General features: G+C 38.8%; 1 long non-coding RNA gene across 1 annotated transcript; it reads left to right on the top strand.

Moving 5' to 3' along the window:
* Positions 1-12,797: 12,797 nt before the first annotated feature.
* On the top strand, positions 12,798-19,109 carry LOC116302043 (uncharacterized). Its single transcript, XR_004197812.2, has 3 exons — positions 12,798-12,889; positions 15,499-15,699; positions 15,958-19,109. It is a non-coding gene; the product is annotated as an uncharacterized LOC116302043 (long non-coding RNA).
* Positions 19,110-19,196: the final 87 nt, after the last annotated feature.

Below are 19,196 nucleotides of genomic sequence, written 5' to 3'. Positions count from 1 at the left end.
AGAAAACTCGCTCAGTAAATATCGTGACAGGATTCTATTTACATATTGAACGCCGTTCATATGCAAATTAGAATGCAAGACATAAATATAATAATTTTCACATACGTAAGCGACCTGTGTGTCTGGCGTTTGCTTGTGATCGTGGACTTTGGATCTGAGGAGACCTAGAGTCCCGAGTTCAAGCCTCGCTGCAGACACATTTGGACCAGTTGTTGTGAGTGAAAAAAAGAACCTCCCCCACTCACAGCAACCGTGGAAAAGAAAAGATAGAAAGTGCGATTCAACCCCGCGATGGGGGTTTTCGCGAGGAAAAGTTGGAAAAGTCAGGGGGTGTCTCGGGACGCTGTCCGGAGTTCACCCTCTGGTGGGTCGTAAGAAAGAGAAACTAAAGTCAGAAAAAAGCAAGAAAGAAATGTGCAAAAAAACCCCACTGGGGATAGCTTGATGTTTGATGCATTCCCCAGTGGGGTTTCTGGCAAAACAAACGCCAGTTTTGCATTTTTATTTTCTTGGAATCCATCCTAACATCCTAGCTGGGGTCTATTTTGTAAAATATTTCGTAAATTACGTCAGGGTAATAAGGAATATCCTTATCCAGCCGACAAAACATCCACTCGGCTCTTGCCATATCAGAAACCTCGGGAATAGACTTACCGGTAATTTCAGACAAAAGATAGGGAATAGCCTTGTAATATTTTCCTAGCTTTAATTTTTTCAATGTCTTCCTTAGACTTTGCGGGGTTGGCTCTTCTAAGTGGTCTATGATTTTCTTCTTTACTTCGTTGTCTAAATATACCGGTCGATAACCCTGAATATGACTCATCCAGTCCCTAAAGTATTTTATTCTCTTGTAAGGTGTTTTCTTACGACCTCCATTGGCGTAATATTGCTCTCTGGTAGCATTTGGTACGGCATTACGAATATTCTTACCACACTCGTAACACTGTGCTGACGTGTCATCTTCTATTTGCATTTTTTTACCACAACAAACAAGGTTTCTTGGCGGTGGGGTAACAAACTTAGGTTTCAAGCACTTTACACAGAAGTCATAAACAAACTCTTTACAATCTTCGCACTCCATATATAGACTAACATATTTAACTACATAAACACGGGATGCGGGTAATCGCGGTACGAATCGAGGAATTCACTTTAGACGGGTAATCCTCCGGTGGTCACTGTTTTGGAACCCCCATCCCCTATACTACTTCGCTGCGCTCGGTCCGTACGGCATCACCTCGAGCCAAATATTTTCCCGTACGGCCCTCCCACTCAGTCAATAAGTACATAATAACGTTCATTATGGTTGGCAAGCACGACTTTCTATACCAATTTCTAACCCTGAGGGATTACTACCATCAGGCACATAGGAAGAGAATATTCCACGGAAGGAAATGGTAAATACAAAATAGTGGGTACTGACATCAATAGAGTTTAAACTTAAATGATGTTTTCAAATTTGTTAATGATAGACTTGGCAAACCAGAAGGGACAGTCTGACTGCGTAAGAAGAATAAAAATGCTATGGAAAACTCAATGAAAAATATAAGGTGACAATAACAGCGTGTCACTGTGGTTTTTTTTCGGGAAAAAGGTGACTATTTCAGCATTATGTGACTTTTTCAGGAAAAGAGATGATTTTTTCAGAAAAAAGGTGATTTTTTTCAGAAGTGACGGTGATTTCATCAGGTGTTTCGGGCCCCTTCCCCTATCCCTGCCCCTTCCCCTATCCCTTCCCGTTCTCCTTCCTCGGTCCGTTCTTCTGTTCCTTCGCTGTCGAAGGTGACTAAAAAGAGCACAAGAATTTATACTTTATCAGCAATAAATGAGTGTTTCTCATCCTGCAACACCTCAAACTCACCCATGGATTGGAGGGTCCCAAGCTGCAGGAATACCTCTAGAGTCCAGCTACTCACAAAAAGGAAGAAAATTGCAGGCACGATAAGAACCCCACCAAGATTAGCCCTATGGATGATTGTAGGGTTGTGGTCATATGACTAGACAGGCATCTTGCAAAAAAAAACATGGCATAACCAAGCAGGAGAGGGTACAAGATTATATAGCTGCCTTCCTCAGAGCCGAAAAGTGGTAAGTATTTTTATGTATGGCCAGTAATTTGCAATAGCACATCATGTTCATGTTGCTACCTTTTACTTGAAAGGGTCCATGTGAAAGTGGAGAGGAAGGAGGAGGAGGAGGGGGTTAGGGAAATACAAAAACCTCTGCCGAAAAAGAGGTAAGCATATAAAGCAGAAAAACGTAGTAAGTTATTAATACTGAGGTCTACTCTTTCTCTTCCTTTCAGGCTTATCATGGTTCTGGACGAAGACAGTGACCAGGAGCCACCATCATCATCCGGGTTGGAATCAGAGACTGACTCAGAAATTGAATCAGGCTGCGAGTCAGTGTCTGATTACGAGAATGAGGATGTCTCCGACATATCTCTACCTCAGGGCAAGGGACAGGAAGCAGCCCCCAAAACCAAGACCTTGAAGGAGCTGCTACGCGAGTACCTGTGCTTTTGCATGACGCGGCACGGGGAGACATCGGAGGAGCAGGCGAAGTAAGACGCCGCAAGCGTACGTCACTATCACTGTTCGGTACGTGGAAGGCATGGATGTTTACCTCTTCTGACGTTTCGTTTAAGGTCAAGAACATAGCACGTAAAGTGACGACCTCTAGTTTTTCTATTGATATAAATATATACATATATATAGATTATCATAAATTTAATTTAGTTCTTATTATTTATTGTGTCTAGATTTTTAATTCTTATCGTATACATTTTTTGTTGTTGTTCTTGTCAAGCACAGTTAACATGAGCCTCTGGCTCGGGAGATTGGGCGACCACTCCCTGTGTTATTTAACATTAAATCAATTATTCTATTCTAATGATTCTATTCTATGGAGTGCTTCGGTGATCCAAAAAAAGTGTGGCTATGCTTTTTCCAGGCCCACCGGGACAGGACGGCAGGAAAACCCAAAGCCGTAACCACTCTAAAAGTGTACTTCAGGTCACTGGAGACATTTTTAGAGTGGTTGATACGCCACAAGGAACACAACTTAACCCTGGTGTAGATGGTAATGATTAAAGCTAGATGCCATTTCTTGCTCTTTCTCTGGAATGCACTTCCATTAAAGATGTTAGTTTGTTTAAGCGCCATCTTAAAACCCACCTTTTTAAATTAGCATTTTGATAGTTTTTTAGAATTTATCAATATATATTTATTCATCTTGTTTGTAAATAGTTATATTGTTATATATATAATATTATATTATTATTATAATGCGCGCATAATCATTGCATAGAATGCGCGCACAATAAGTGATTAAATTATTAATTATTGTTATTTGAATTCACTGTTCCCTAAGTTAGAAGAAGAAGCTGCAGCTGTCTCTTGAGGAGGAAATGTGACTCAATGAAAGAGCGTTTATGTATTTATGTGAACTAATCCATGATATCGTATGCTAAGGTGAAGGTGATCATCCAGATCATCATTCATGGCAAGCCATGAAAACTGCGCCTGCTCAAATTTTATAACAAGAAAAAGATGAAAGCGGCAGAGCCCAACTCCATGGAGGAAGCAAAGGAAGTGTCTGACTACTTGATCTCGGTGTTGGTAGTGGCATTTGCCACAAAGTATCAAATTTAAAGTCATTGCTCATGTTTTCATTTTCAGCCAACTAATAGTTCCTTTGTTATTTTTAGAGCCTCCCTCATTGCAAACCTTATGCTGCATGACCTTATACTACACTGACGGCCGTGATACCAAGATGGGTATTACGAGCTGTCAGTCTGCAGCATAATGACCCTAGCACCTCAACCCTCCAAGCCCCAAGATGAAGTTGATAAAAACTTCATTTGCCCATTCAATATACTGCTATAGTATCGTAATTTTCCCCAATCCATTTCTACACAGATATAACGGCGCAAGGAAGGAGTGAAGGGCATCTTGCAAAGAGGCTGCTTTCCGAAAGCCAGTGAAAAAAGGATCAAAGATCAAAAGAAAGTAGTTTTGTTTAGAGAAAGTTCAAAGAATTAGAGTGCTCGCACTAAACCCGTGAAACAAATATTAATTATTAGTGCTACTGTAAATAGTGATAATCGAACAACAGGAAACAAAGAATTCGGTATGAATTACTACTAATTAATATTCAGCTACTAAATATCATTCACGGGTTTAGTGCGTGCACTCTAATACGGATAAAACGGATAAACTGATGAAAGTACGAGGCTGCAGAGACCATTGACTTGTGTTTATTGACTACCAGTAATAGAAGACCTCCTCGGCTCGGGCGTATTGTTTTCCGATTACAGACTACGTGTCATTCCCTTCAGAATAAGATTCTTTGTTTGTGTTGTGTCTCAAACGAAGGAATGATCCTCTGTTGAATGATACATAATGTTAAAAAACATAAAGTTGAATAAAAAAACCCTTTGTCGACTGCGAATTTATTCCAGGGGGGAATGAGCAAAGACATTTGGGTGGGTAGATATGAGGTCAGAACTGCTCCGCATATGATTCGGAGAATTGGAATTATCCTGCAAGGTAAGCTACCTCATTACCTAAGTTTTCATTCTCCTCATATATACTCCGCATTATGACCTCATTGTGCGCTATTCAAAGCCAGCAGATCAAAGGATTTACATGACACTTAGCATAGTAAACGTAGTTTATTGATCAAGACATTTATTTTTCACTCATTTTTCATATCATTAGTGTAAATGGAATCACGTGAGAATAACACAACCAATATCCTCGTCAGGACCAGGAACTACATTCTTTTTGTAAAACCTGGAAAATGTAGACTCATTAGACCAATTAGCAAGGCTAAGTATTTTAGAAATGGACGCACCACTGAAAAAAGCTTTAGACATGGCAGCACTGCGAGTGCTATGAGCTTTGAACGAGTTTATATCAGTGCCTGATTGTTCAAGAATATTCTTGATCCAGCGGCCAATGGTACTGAATGACACACTTTGGAACGGTTTACAATATTAAATAAATAACTGAGTATTGTCTTGACGGAGAGACTCAGTTTTCCTTATGTATTCCAGGAGGTGAACACGTTGGCAGATTAGACGGTTCTCGGGGGACAACCCTGGAAGAAGAACTTGAAGTGGTCTACTGCCTGTTCTGGTAGTTTTAAGTCGGCTAGCCACAACAAACACAATACAGTTCGGTTTGACAGTCATACTAGTAATATCCAGGGCCTGCAGAGTTTGAGTTCTTTGAGCTGACACCAAGGCAATCAAGACAGCCAGCTTGTGTGACAGAGTCTTTAATGAGAGTTGGTGGACGGGACCAAGGGTGCGGAGATAATTAGTGACGACAGCCACATCCCAAATAGAACTGTATCGAGGAGTTGGGGGTTTCATGACAAACAGTTCCTTCATCAGTCTGAATACCAGATGGTGGGAACCAAGATCTCGTCAGCAAATAGAGTTGATGGTCACACAAACCGCTGATCTGTAAGTGTTTACAGTACTGTAGCATTTACCTTCGTCATAGACATTCACAATAAAATCCAAAAGCGTCGTTACAGGAGAGTATAGAATATCGACTTGGAGTCGATTACACCAGCTAACCCACTGAGTCCACGGTTTTCTGTATTGTCTCTGCGTTCCGGCAGTCCAGGACATGGAGAAGATGGAGGAAGCCCTCTCTGAAACTCCCTGATTTTGCAGATATTCCCTGAGATAGGCCAAGCGCCCAACTGGAACTGATGGCGGAGAGGATGAAAAGGACCGCTGTGAATTAGTTTCAGCAGAGTATTCCATCTTGGCAGCAACACAGGACGCTCGACCAATAGGCACAGCAGAGCTGGATACCATACTTGAGTTTTCCAAATTGTAGCTATGAGCAGAACATACTGAGCCTGGTCCTCTTGAACTTTCGATAGTACCCTTGCAATGAGACTGAATGGAGGAAAAGCATAACATTTGAGATCAGTCCAACAAAGGGTGAACGCATTGGTGGCATAGGCCTCTGCTGCCATGACACATACTGAGCGAGTTTAGTGTTGGTGCGAGATGCAAGCCATGTAAACACAATGAGGTGTAAACTCCGTTCTGTAATTAAAGACTCGGGACCCGAGGTCGGCCTCAATATTTTCACAGCCGGGTATGTGTTGCACAGTGAAGCAAATATGGCGCTTCATGCCCCATGACCAAATCTCCCTCGTTAAATCATTGAGCAAGGTGGGGTGCATCCCTCCCATTTTATTGAGATAACCGACAGCAGTGGTATTGTCGGATTGGAGACACAATGGCGTTGTCAGGCGCAAAACATTTGAGTGCAAAAGACATGGCCAAAAATTCTAGATAATTAATATGCTGCGAACTCTCTTCAGGAGTCCGGTGACCGCCTGAAGTTCGCCCATTGTAGTGGGCTCCCCAGCCCTCAGTACTAGCATTGCAACTGATAACATGAGTAAACGAAGGGGGGCAGAGATGTCTCCCATCGTAACGTCTTACGTTTTCAATCACCCACGATAAATCGTGTCGGGCTAACAAAGATAATTCAACAACATCGTCATAAGAGGCTCCCAAGGAAACGTCGCTAGACTTACACGCTTCAATGGATCTATAGAATAGCTGTAGATACTGAACTGCAGGAAAAGCTGAGACTAGGCATCCAGAAGCCTGGGCTACCTGCCGAATAGTGGGCTGGCGAAACGCGCGAAGACTCGAACAGACGCGAACGTGCTTCTCAACCTTCTTTTCAGTTAAGGAAATAGTACAAGAATTAGACTCAATCAGAAATCCTAAAAATTGAACCTTGGTCGAAGGGGTAAGACTAGATTTCTGGAAATTGACCTGGTAGCCCAAACTAGATAGAAGTTCTAGGGCTACCCGAGTATGTTCTTGGCACTCGTCAATAGACGAACCGTCAATCAAAGTGTCATCAATATAATGTGTGGTTCGGATTCCTTTAGCTCGAAGATGAGCGTAAACTGGTTTTAAGACTTTAGTGAAAGTGCGTGGCGCCAAACTATAACCGAACAGTAAACAAACAAACTCATAAAGCCGTCCTCGCCAGACAAAACGTAAGAATTTTCGGTCTAGCTCGTGAATGGGAACGCTGAAATAAGCTTCCTTAAGATCAATGGTACACATATAATCCCCAGAATGAATGAGCCCTTCGGCAAAGTCAATAGTTTCCATTTTAAAATGGAGCTGGCTAACAAACTTGTTAAGGGGTTTGAGATTAATGACTGGCCTCAAGTCACCTGTAATTTTAGGCACGAGAAAAATGTTGGAGATAAATTCCTCCAAACAGTGCGTGGTTGCAACAATGGTACCTTTTTCTAATAATTTGGCTATTTCCTTATCAACAGCAGATATTTCCTCTGCTGAGAAGCTTGGCCGAATTGGTAATCGGAATTGAGTTGGTTGAGAGTTAAACTCTAACCTATAACCTCGAACTGCCTGGAGAATCCAGGGATCTGAGGTGATTTGACGCCAGTCTTCAAAAAATCCCTTCGTTTCATGGAAGTTTGGAAAGATGCATTTCCTAGAACGGATAAAGCGTCAGACAAAGAGCTCAGTAGGGCTTTGTTATCTAGTGACTCTTTCTTCTTTTGTGCCTTAATTACAGATTCTGTAATAGCGGTAACTATTTGAGACACCTTGACAATAATCTTTTGAATTTCTTGCATTCCAAGGTCCCTGAGCTTGGCGGCTCTAGGGAGTTCGCTCCAAAGAGCTTGGTTGACTTTCGGAACGCATACCTGAGCGCAGTTTTCAGGAGTCCGAAATTTTTCAGCTACAGCCTTCATTTTATCTTCCATGGGTTTCTTGGTAAACGACTCATTGAGTCTTGTAGCTAAAGCCTCTGTAACTTTCGGTCCGAAAGATTCGTAGAGGTCAACCAAGGAGGGCGTCATTCCAAGCTCCTCCAGACCATTGTCATCGGTCTGATCATTCTCGCCTTCTGAACCAGAAGCAACGATTGGGAGAGAAGGATCAAATGTTGAGTCACTCGATCGTTTACGCTTAGGTGACCTTGGTAATTCAGGAGTCTCCGAAGCGGACCGCTTGGATGACTCTTTTAGATGGACTTTAATAAAGTCCGTTAAATCAGCTACAGCAGTGGAGAGTTTGTTCATCTCCAGATCTTGTTGAAGCTGTAAAACCTGCTGAGCATTAAGCGGCTGAACTGTCGAAGGTTCTGCTGGATCTTCATTCAGCAAATCGTTTTCATTCTCGTGATCGGGACTTGAGGACATTCTTTCCAACAATCTCCCTTGGAGCACTTCAGTTTTTCTACACGAAAAACGAAAGAAAAACATACAAAACATAGGCAGTTAAACAGATGTAGACTGTGTGCAACTCGTCGTAAGAAACGACGACAATAAGTAAAAGTGAGCACTTACTGACCTGAAACGCTTGACGCACAAAAGAAGAAGAGGACGATATCACATGCTCCCTTGTTTATATAGGATCGTAATTTGCATAACAATGCAATTTTGAACAGTGAGTTAGCACGCATGCGCGATCGCACAATGAGGTCAATGAGGAGAAATGAACGTTATCCAAAATAAAAGTGACATTGTTGACATGATCGTGTAACACAAACACGCCAATTCAGTGTTCGTTTTTTACGATTAAAATTCTTTCAAGATATTGCAAATACCTGAAAGCACTTTAATTAAACAACACTTGACACATTCGATGAAACCTGTGTGCCTAGCTTGTTCCAAAAAAACAAAACAAAACAAAACAAAACAACAACAACAAAAAACAAGTAAAATTCACTACAAAAATGGCTGCCATTACCTCGTAGAGACCAATGAATCCTACCAAATCATGTTTGAAACGATGGTCAAACCTTTTCCAGTCGATAATAAGTCGTAAGCAGTCGCAAACCGAGCAAACAAGTTGACCAGCCTGTACGCGGGACTTCGGATACCATCGGCTATCCTCGCCATGCGCCGCTAACTGTGCACGTGGGATCCGAAAGTAATCCGAAGTTTTACAACCTTTACACCGGGATGAACTTTATGTCATTTATTTCTTATGTCATTTAGCTATATTTTTCGCTAATCAAATAGGATATGAAGTATATATAAGTAAACTCGATGGTAGAATGCAAACAATACAACCGCGAAACTTTAGTACTACTAAATAGCACAATTTCGTGCAAATTCCATTGTTTTCTATTGTTTAACTAGCACTATTTTGTACTATTTAGTAATTAGTGTTTTACGGATTAATTGTTTGCACTCTATAGTGTCTACTGCTTATTGATATGCAGTAGACACAAAAATACTAAAGCAATTATTCGCCTTAGGCTCAGTGACTATTGCGTCATCTGTCCATCTGTCCATCTGTCCATCTGTCCATCTGTCCATCTGTCCATCTGTTTATCTGTTCATCTGTTCAAAACATACAAATTTGTAACCTAGATCAGATCAGAAAGTAATCGTGCATTTAAATAGAAAAACGCTATAGCTAAAAAACGTAACTTGGAGAATCCGGGTATCGATCCCGGTACCTCTCACATGCTATGCGAGCGCTCTACCATTTGAGCTAATCCCCCTTGTTCTTTCAAGATAATCATGTTAGTTACGCTATTATCACATTACCCTACTTAAAGGGTTGCATATTGTACAAATGTTTTATCGATATCACTCCAGAGGATGGTCAAATGTATAGATGCAACCATCCTTATTTAAAAAGGACATGAGATCGGTTGTTAAAAAAGCCCTTAAACTCAATACTAAAAAGAACTTTGAACCTGAAAAACCAAATGCATTATTTGTGTTTATTATACGGCACGCTAATTCCCATGTATCGCTCGAATTATGACCGCTTTCACTTGAATTGTTTGGTGAAAATATATTAAAAAAATATGCCAAAACATTTCCCACACCGGGAATCGAACCCGGACCATATGGTAATAAGATATCTGGAATTTTACGTATAGGGTATGTTTCGTTGATTTTATCCGATGAAATACGCCATTTGCCGTTTTATAATTAGAAAATAAGACAAAAATGAGAAAGGAAATATAATTCTCCGATTTTTCTTGAGTCCTACACATAGATGGGGAAGGGATTAATGATAAAACATAGATGGGAAAGGGATAAATGATAGAACATAGATGGGAAAGGGATAAATGATAGAACATAGATGGGAAAGGGATAAATGATAGAACATAGATGGGAAAGGGATAAATGATTAACATAGATAGGAAAGGGATAAATGATAGGGTTTTATCGACACACCTAATCCATTTGCCGATACTCCTTCGCCATAGAAGGTTAAGAAGCCTTCCGTTCATCCTTTGGCAGATCTGTCCGGGAGAGAGGGGACGGAACGTCCGAGCGGCTCAGCAGATTCGTACCAAGTGAGTAATGTAATCGATTATCATACAGTCGATTCAATAGACGTTGTCGTCGACCGGCTCAAGCCTACGCGACTGGACCGAAAGAAATATGGGTAAAAATCACTGAAGCTGTTGAATAGTCGTTCTGAATTAATTGTTTCCGCTATTAGTAAAGATAATAATGGTGAGAAACAAAGTAGTAATAATTCAGTTCACAATTTCGAAAATGGGAAGGCATTAATAAAAAAAAGTTTCAACTCTTTCCGCTCGAGCTCCTCCTGTAAACCATAAGCATAATTAATCAGATAAAACTATGCAGTCAATCGCTTCGATGATTTCTTTGAGCTACAAAGGCATTACTTTGAAGATCGCTTCATAAGAATCGTTATTAGAAGGGGAACTTCTTACTAATACCCTTTCGAAATGTGAAAAACATTTACAAAAACAATGCAATAGAGATGTAAAATATTTAAGACGTGGATAAGCTGGGTGAGGTTTGCTTCACGGGCGTTTCATAGAACAGTGTGCAACCGAAGTTGTTTCACTTTGATCAAAATGGGTGTTCATTCCTAGTTTACTACAAACTAGTCAGCCTCTATAACCACATCAAGCGCAATCATGTGTGAGCAGTCTTATGAACATAGCGTGACGTTAATTCTACATCGATTTTACTGAGGGAAGATAACTGACAAATGTAAGCTTTTACGTGCCAGTAAGAGCTCGTTAAACCAGTCAAAGGATGATGGTATTCCACCACATTTGCATGATGCAGGATCTCATGGGGGCTCATGGGAGGTGTCAATTTCCTTGTTGAGCAAGGTAGAGTTTCGAATGATCCACGCTCGACGCTCGAGGTAAAAATAACTTTAAGATTCAGACAGACAAAAATTGCATAACTGATTTTGTTATTTTTACTTAAAGTTAGAATAATAACCCATTTAAAGTAAGATCACTTGCGATCGGCTATGAAAATTATCTGCTGAAAGTAAACTTGTAAGTTTGTTTGTCTGAAATTCGCCTTTGTCTTCATTTTTATGACGTAACTGTTGCGCTTCGCTTTAGCCTAGATCAGATCAGAAAGTAATCATGCATTTAAATAGAAACAAGCTTCAGCAAAAAACTTAACTTGGAGAATCCGGTTATCGATCCCGGTACCTCTCTCAAGCAAAGCGAGCGCTCTACCATTTGAGCTAATCCCCCTTGTTCTTTCAAGTTAATCACGTTAGTTACTGTATCATCACATTGCTCTCAGGGTTGGATATTGTATAAATGCTTAATCGATATAACTCGAGAGGAAGGTCAAATATATAGATACAACCATCTTTAGGTAAAAAAGACATGAGGTCGGTTGTTAAAAAGTACAGCTTTGAACCTCAAACAACAAATGCATTATTTTTATAAGGCACACTAATAGGCCCTTTGCAGCTCAGTAATCACTTGCTGATTAATTCACTGAGAGCAAATGAATGAACGTTTTGTTACCCTGGGTGAAATATACTGGTGAGCAAACGATTTGTAGTTTTATAATTAGAAAATAAGACAACAATGAAAAAGGGAATAAAATTCTCCGATTTTTCTTGAGTCCTACACATAGATGGGGAAGGGATTAATGATAAAACATAGATGGGAAAGGGATAAATGATAGAACATAGATGGGAAAGGGATAAATGATAGAACATAGATGGGAAAGGGATAAATGATAGAACATAGATGGGAAAGGGATAAATGATAAAACATAGATGGGAAAGGGATAAATGATAAAACATAGATGGGAAAGGGATAAATGATAGAACATAGATGGGAAAGGGATGAATGATAGAACATAGATGGGAAAGGGATAAGTAATAGAACATAAGTGGGAAAACAATAAATGACACAAATTATCATAGAAGACGTCACGTGATGGGGGCTGGACGGGTAGACGTGGGAGGGCTGAAGAAACTCGTCCAGCCCTCCTCCATTACGCGCCTATTATTTATTAACTTTAGCTGAATTATTTTAAGTTTAAACCAAAAATTTTGTGATATGATAAATATTTTCTGGTCTGACCCCAACCATTCGGGCAAAAAGTGCAAAAGATTACAAAAATAATAAAAAATGATAAAAAAATGGACGGGAAAATGAGAAATGGATAAAACAAAGATATCAATATAGTGGTAGAAATGTATATTTAAAAAAAATTATAATATATTATTAGAATATATAATCTGATCACCGCAGCCAGGCAGCATACAAATGGTTTACTTTCCTATGAAAATAAAATAAAAAGTGTCTTATAATCGTTGTAGTGCGTTTGGAAAAAGATATTTTGGAGTTGTTTGTCGGAAATATTTTATTTTCACTCCAAAAATGTTTATACAAAGTCACTCTGAACCATGAATCAATCCCCTCCCCTCCCCTGTGGTGTTGGTTTGTGTTGACATGTAAACGAGGCAGTCACGTGGTATAACAGGAGCAGTCGACGAGAAAAGTTCTTGTGCGAATATTTTCTGACTAAAAATCCTTCTTTTATTTCTCAAATATGGATCTTTACGGGCTCATACTGCATCCTAAAGGTAAAAGGACCTATCATATTAGCCATTTATTGTTTAATTTATTTATTTAGAGCAATATTTTAGAAATGAATTGATCGTAAAGAGTTCGGTTGCTCGTCGCCATGTTTTGGCGGGATTCATTCTCAACAATTTAGCTTCAAGTTGAACGATTTATTGCTTGAAAAAAACTTAATATCCGAAATAAATTATGCTTTAATGCTTATTTAGGAATTTAGCAATGTTTTGTGGTAAATTATCTTTATTTTGTGCGATTTGGTTGGATTTTACGGCCTCATCAAGCAGACTATTGAAGTCAGTTTTCGTTCGGCGTTTGATTTTTGTTTGCGCTTGGAATCTTGAATGAACTTCGAGTCAGACTAAAATACGAAATAAATACAAGTCATTATAGGAAGAAGAGATATCAGATTTCTCCATATTCAAAGATTACTGCAAGTCCCTTGAGATCGTAAGGTGAGAACTCGCTTAAAGTTCGTTTTGGAAGAACAGATAAACTTTTGTCGATCAAATTTAGAAAGAACTGCTGCCCTTGACTCTTCAGCTTCACCTTCAGAGTCTTGGGATTGAAGGGTTAAATAAATCATTTTTTGAGATAAAAACCGATTTTTTTTGCAAGGATTTGGGCAAGCAAGCAATGAATCATCTCAAAATCCTGGTATTTTGGTTTCATTGAGGAGATCGTTTCGAGGAGATATAACGATCTTGTTGTCACACAACAGTTTTCTTTGCTTCTAAAGCTTTTGACTCATTTGCAATGTTTCTCTTACTAATCTTGTAATCTTAAATTTGATGTTACATTTAATTTCTCTTACTTCATTTTCCATGAGATTAAAATTTCCTTGAAGCTAAAAAATATGTTTTGGTGAAATACATCAATTTTATTTGGACGCCAAAAGACTTCATATTTGATAAGTGAAAACACCCAGTATTTTAAGTGCATATAAGGGTTGGCTGGTTTCATTTCCTAATCAATATTAATCGTTAAAATTAGTTGATTGATATTGATTAGTTATCGGTAATAGATGATTAATCCATAGTTACACGAAGATAATATCGACTATCATCAATTAGCGTATCATCTGGGCTGCCATATTTGTCCGAATGATTGAAGAAATCATAGATTTACCTTTTTTTGAACGAATCCTAAATCTCACTCGTCTCAAAAGCATGCACATTTGCACGGCCCACTTTAAAATCAAAATGCTTCATTTAAAATGTAAATACAGGCCAATATTTGCTCAAAGCTTCTCTCATAATAGTCTCCTACGCAGCTGCTATTAGTGTCGTCACGCCACGCTCACTCCCCTAAGTAGCTGCTGCTTACCCGAGCACAACATTCCATTCCCTTTGTCTGTGGTTAACAAATCAGGGAACAGTGTGACATTGATTTACTGCTACATTCCAAGCAGGAGAATAATCAACATTCTCTGAAAACTAACTTAAAGTGAGGATAAATGTTATCTCTGTTCTCAATCTTGTCTGAAGAATAACAAGATTTTTTTTCGTTTTTAACAAAAGTTCTGAGATATTAAAAGTCTTATCATATCTGCGATTGACGTGGATTTGAATAATTAATTGCAAAGTTTGTTCGTTTGCATAACGCTTGCTACGAAGTCCTCTTAAAGTTTGAGAATTGTACTCGTGATCAGCTCTAGAGGGGCAGCAAAATCTCTTCAGTTAAAAGAAATGTTCTACAGTTCTACAGCTAAGATAAATATTAATAATAGTAGCTTGTTATGAGATTGATCAGGAGTGACACAACAACAAGTATCATGTTCTTGCTCATTTGTAAGGTCATTAACACAGACGGTTAAAGCTTGAAATAGGAGAGATTCTCCGAAGCCTGTCGGCAGATTTATAAACACATCTCTTTTCCCTTATGCTATGAAACATATAGCTACCCTCTGATAATTGTTAAAAGTTGTTATTTGAAATTTTGTGCTCCCTTTCTCCAACACTCTCTCGAAGTGCGCCATTTTGTAGTGATGATAGTGCGAGTTAGTTCTCGATTTTTTTTTAGTTCTAGAGCTGTGATTGGTTAATTTGAGGGAATGGAATGTTGTGCTCGGGTAAGCAGCCACTACTTAGGGGAGTGAGCGTTGCGTCATGAAACTAATAGCGGCTGCGTAGGAGACTACTCTCATAATTGCTTTACATTTTATAATTTATAGACATTTTTAATGAATTGCTATTTCTTCAAGCGGCAAAGATCAAGCCCTGGAATGTGTGTAGCAAATTATTTATTTTGCTTCTCAAATCAAATCTTAAAATAAATACTGCTATGTAGCTCATGTTCCTTTGTGAGTAGACTTTGAAGCCAAAACAGTTCATATAAATACATAAATATAGGCTATAACATTATATTGTGAAGTTTAAGAGAATAATGAGTGATGATGAATGAATTTACGATCACTTATATCACTTGAAACCCTGTTCTCCTAATCAATCTTCACTGTTTGTGCAAAATACTGTTCAAGTAGATGAATCACAAATAGATAAACCAAAACAAGCTTTTGCCCATGAAGTTCATTGAAAATTCTTAGAAATATTCGCTTCAAAATCATTGTCTATGTTCTTGGCTTAAAATCCTTGTTTATGAAATTGATTTCCAGTTTGGCTGTCTTCAATTACGGTGGTCAACGAAATAGAGCATGTGGAGACATAAACTTTACCACATGATCTGCTAGCTCCGCCCTCTCTTAATCACTTGACAGCATAGTGACTTTGATTGACATCTGGTACATAATAATTGATTGGTCTATAGATGGGAACCCTATAGGAGATACTGTGTGAAACCTGCAAAGGCCTCTTGGGTAAGTTCTTGAAGACCCCTGGGTAACTATTGTGCAACTTTGCCATTTTGTTGCGGAGAAAAAAAACAAAGTCATTTTATTGCTGGTTTACCACAGGTATCCCAGCAAATATATCTAGTAAATGTCACAAAGACAAACAATGCTTACCTTGCATCGTGTGTTAGCAGCATCTTTAAAAAACCCTGCAGTAAACGGATAAAATAATTAAGACTGTGACACCTTGTTATCTTATACTGCTCAATTTGTTTTTGCTTCTAGTACTAAATGCTTCAAGTTTGCTGGGGTAATTCGCTGTCACAGTTTTCGCTGTCACAGTTTTTGCTGTTGAAAAATGCTTCACTTCTGGAAGAAGACTTTGCCGTTCTTGAACAATTGGTGAGAAAAATACCTGAACCTCCACCTTTATCTAAAATTTGTTGCTATTGCGACAAAAAAAACTTTGATATTCAGATTCTATTGCTGTAGTTTACTAAACTGTTGTAACCCCTATGTGCATCCTGAATGTGTATTAGAGTTTTTGCATTTTCAAAATTCTAACGATAATCTAAGCTAGGGGAGGGGTGGTCTAAATTCCTGACTACCCCTTAAGAATGTAAGGGGAGGGGTGGTCTAAATTCCTGACTACCCCCTTAAGAATGTAGGGGGAGGGGTGGTCTAAATGCCTGACTACCCCTTAAGAATGTAGGGGGAGGGGTGGTCTAAATTCCTGAGGTGTCTTGAGGAATTTTAGTAAATACTTCGTTACATACTATGGAATGTGGAAAAGAATGTATAATCTGAACGAGAGGACACAGGACATTCACTCAATATTAGAGAAACCGAAAGAAAGGCTGATAAAAAATAAAAATGTGGATTTACATTGATGAGGATTTCTACACTGCAGTAGAAGTAAAAGATGATGGAAGTAAGTCACTGTTCTTTGGTGATTACGACAAAGGATTGCTCCTTGAATGCAACCCTCACGGTGCTCTAATGAAGCATCTCTTAGCTTCCCTTCAACAAGATTCACTTCAAACTACTTTGAAGAGAAAGAGCGGAGATGAAGTGGAAAGCCAACCAAAAACCAGTAAGTGGCAAAAGATAGAAGAAAAGGAAGATGGAGAGAAGGAATTTTTTTCATTTTTGTAGAGCACTATCCCAAAGCCTAACAGCAAAAATGCAACAGGGACTGCTATTGAAGTCTCTAATATCCACTGGAATGTTCGTCTTGAGCTAAACTCGGGTGTTGAAAACACACTGATCAATGCAGTGGGAGAATGAGTTGACAAGTTCAGACTCTTTATAGAAGCTGTGTAGTTTGATCTCACAGTTGATGGTGTTAAATTAGGCGTAGTTGAAATCGTCTTCTGATCCGGAGGAATAAAACAGCTCGTACTTTTAGTTGCGTACACTGAAGTAGATGAAATAGAAGAGGTGGGTGCTGAAGGAAATGATGAAATGTATAAGCTCTTTGTCTTCTCTGAGAGACTAACGTACTTAGTATACTTTGTACTCGTAGAAGGTACTCTCGTAAGATATAATAGAAGATGTCCAAGACACAGCTGGAGACATTCTCGTGGTACATGTCTTTACGAAACAATGGCTCTTAACTGTGAAGTTTAGAAAAGAATCTAAACAGGTACACAGCAGAGGATTTCCTGTGAAGTCAATGTGCCTCAGGTTTGGAAGATTCTTAAAGTCGTTGATGATTGGGCAGTGAATATTATTATGCTTAAGCGACATAAACATAATCCAAGCACATGTATTATCCGGTATAATAGGGATAGACGTTAATCCCTGTCCAGCACAATCAATCAATTTATCGTTAAAGAAGCATTTACATCCACTTTGTAAGAGGCGGCAACAACCTCCATAGACAGGGGGTATGAAAACTAAGAACCCCAAAAGGAACAGAACTCTTTTGATTAACATCTTTGGATAATGGATTTCTCTACAGAAGAAGTCTCAGTAATTATTAATGGTTTACTAATCTATATAGAATCAAATTTCAGTCAGATCATTTTAAACTTTTTTTTTTTTTTGGTTATTCAAAATCGTTCAGAATGTCTAGAGGTAATTAACATGATTAACAGGAAATATCAAACACAGATACATTTATAGTTCTTATCTTAATATTGTCCTTTAAAAAGTTTGTTCAAGCTTTCATCTGAGGTTAGGTCCTGAAGTACAGGAGTAGCTAGTGCTAGGGGAAAGGTAGCTTTATCTCTAACATCATAGTTTTCATGACTGTGTTCATAATCAGAAGCTTCCGTCTTAACTTGTGGATAAGCGGCGTTTATACTCTGAGTGCTTGTTTCTGGTTCTCTGTAAGGCTGATAACGGTTATTTTCCTTGTGGTATGAAGCGGGTCCATTCTGATGGTAAATACTACTAGCATTTCTTCTTCTCATAGCCTCAGCTCTCTTACTCTGAATCTCCAACTGCATATTTATAATATCAGTACTGGACTGTAGAGCATCCCACTCATCTAAGGAAAGTGTAATTTCAGATTTTGTTGGAAAACTCTCTCCGCTAAGTGGGTCTATATACTGCTTCCGAATGTGAATCTTCGGCTTTCCTCGAAATTCGTTTACAAACACTTGAAATCCTCGGTTTCCTAAAACTACAGGGTTCTTCGATGACATTTTTTTTTAATGCACTTGATTTTTTTTTTCCTCCTTGCTTGGTGTCTGAGCCGATCGTCAAGTGGAAACTGTTCCTCTCTCTCGGATTTAAAATTCTCACATACATTCCATTATATGTATCCAATTATTTGCTTACATTTTTCAAGACCATCCAAAAATGCAAAGGTTATGGGATCACGCCTCCCCACGCATTTTTCAAGGGGTATTCAGGAATTTAGACCATGCACTCTCCCTTACATCCTCATCGAAGATTTCTAAAGAAACAACCAAACAATACGAGGCAATTTTCTTTTTCTTTTTCAAAAAGTTTATTAACTCCTTTGGTTCTGTAATTGTGCGGTCTTTGTTCTTCTCGGTATGACTAACACCTATCTTAGCGTAGAACCTATCTTAGCGTAGAGGTTATGTTTGTCACATCGTGGATGAACTCCTGGTGGGTAATCCCATAGACGGTTATCCAAGATGTCGTAGTCTGACATCTTGATGTTCAGTTTGCATCCCAAGATCTCGTTGTCCAAGAACCTTTCGTTGGCTTCTTTTGTCTTGTACCCTTTACATATTTCAGCCAAGTATTTGTAGTCCAGCTTGGTTCCACATTTTACAAATTCGGTCTTGTCTTTGGATTGGTAGACTGAGCAAAGAGAACCACAGAAACATTGACGTGCAGAAGAGTTGTCGTTGTAAGACATGATTCGTCTGTTCTCAATCTCTTTTTTCTTTTTTCTTTTTTTTATATTTTTTATCAGCCTTTCTTTCGGTTTCTCAAATATTGAGTGAATGTCCTGTGTCCTCTGGTTCAGATTATATATTCTTTTCCACATTCCATAGTATGTAACGAAGTATTTACTAAAATTCCGATAATTCAGATAACTA

This window comes from Actinia tenebrosa, unplaced genomic scaffold, assembly GCF_029948245.1.
Source record: "Actinia tenebrosa isolate PJP-AT-01 unplaced genomic scaffold, QUT_ActTen_1.0 PGA_scaffold3__52_contigs__length_22856419, whole genome shotgun sequence".
NCBI lineage: Eukaryota > Metazoa > Cnidaria > Anthozoa > Actiniaria > Actiniidae > Actinia > Actinia tenebrosa.
The sequence above is the reverse complement of the archived record's forward strand: the minus strand, read 5'-3'. Positions and strand labels throughout refer to the sequence as shown.